This window comes from Arachis duranensis, chromosome 10, assembly GCF_000817695.3.
Source record: "Arachis duranensis cultivar V14167 chromosome 10, aradu.V14167.gnm2.J7QH, whole genome shotgun sequence".
NCBI lineage: Eukaryota > Viridiplantae > Streptophyta > Magnoliopsida > Fabales > Fabaceae > Arachis > Arachis duranensis.
In genome coordinates, this window is record NC_029781.3 from 64405426 (window position 1) to 64407246 (window position 1821).

Consider the following 1821-nt stretch of genomic DNA (forward strand, 5'->3'; position numbering starts at 1 on the left):
TCGATAACATAGTGGCCGAAGTGCATCTAGCAAAGTTAGATAAGAAGTATATGGTTGAAGAAGCAAATGAAAAGTCAAGTGAACTAAATACCACACATCATACAAACCATCCGGAAACTCAAACTTCAAAGAATGACAAGAAGATGGAATTGAAGCCACTACCACCTCACTTAAGGTATTCATACCTTGACGAAGCACAAGAGCTACCCGTGATAATTGCACAAGAGCTAACCCCTCAACAAGAAGAAAAATTGCTAAACGTATTGAGAAAAAACAAAAGGGCAATCGGGTGGAGTTTGGCGGATCTAGTGGGAATAAGCCCCAAAGTATGCGAGCACTGCATATTCCTTGAAGAAGGAGCAAGACCGGTCCGACAACCTCAAAGGAGACTTAATCCAACCATTCTTGAGGTGGTAAAGAAAGAAGTCATTAAGCTACTTGAAGCAAACATCATCTACCCTATCTCGGATAGCGAATGGGTAAGCCCGGTCCAAGTGGTGCCCAAAAAGTCCGGAGTGACAACAATCAAAAACGAAAGGGGTGAACTTATAGCAACAAGAGTGCAAAATTCTTGGAGAGTATGCATAGACTACCGAAGTTTGAATGCGGCCACAAGAAAAGATCACTTCCCACTACCATTTATTGATCAAATGCTTGATCGACTAGCCGGTAAATCATATTATTGTTTTCTTGATGGCTACTCCGGATACTTCCAAATTCATATTGCTCTAGAGGACCAAGAAAAAACCACATTTACTTGCCCCTTTGGGACGTATGCTTACAAGCGTATGCCATTTGGCCTATGCAATGCACCGGCAACGTTCCAAAGATGCATGATGAGCCTATTTGCGGACTTTCTAGAGCAATCAATGGAAGTTTTCATGGATGACTTTAGTGTGTATGGTGATTCGTTTGAGCATTGCTTAGGTAACCTTGAAAAAGTCTTGTTTGAGCATTGCTTAGGTAACCTTGAAAAAGTCTTAGAGAGATGCACCAAAACAAACCTTGTCTTAAATTTTGAAAAATGCCATTTCATGGTTAAACAAGGCATTGTTTTGGGACACATAGTATCAAAGGAGGGCATCTCCGTAGATCCGGCAAAGATAAATGTCATATCCAGTTTACCTTACCCCTCCTCCGAGAGGGAAGTCCGTTCTTTTCTTGGACATGCAGGATTTTACCGGAAATTCATCAAAGACTTTAGCAAGGTGGTCTTACCTCTCTCTCGATTACTACAAAAAGACACCGAATTTGAGCTTCTCTCGACTACTACAAAAGGACATCGAATTTGAGCTGAGCAAGGAATGTATGGAAGCATATGACAAACTCAAAGTAGCATTGACACAAGCTCCTATAGTGCGAGGCCCCAATTGGACTCAACCTTTTGAAATCATGTGTGATGCTTCGAATTAGGCGATAGGAGCCGCGTTAGCACAACGCGAAGGTAAGATTCCCTATGTCATAGCTTATGCTTCCAAAACATTAGACGGAGCCCAATCCAACTACACTACTACCGAAAAGGAACTCCTAGCTATTGTTTTTGCTTTGGACAAGTTCCGAGCCTATCTTCTTGGTTCCAAGGTTGTAGTGTACTCGGATCATGCGGCACTAAAGTACTTGTTCACCACCCGGATGGACTAATAATGATGATCAACATCAAGACGGGTGTGAAAACAAAGTGTGGGATCCCGGATCACAAGAAGAGGATCAACTTTGGGAGCCCCAAGCTTGTGAAGAACTCCATCAACACTTGGCTCAATCCATGAGAAATCTTGGGGCACAATGGAGAACCAAGCATTGGTGGGAGTTCCAAGATGAATA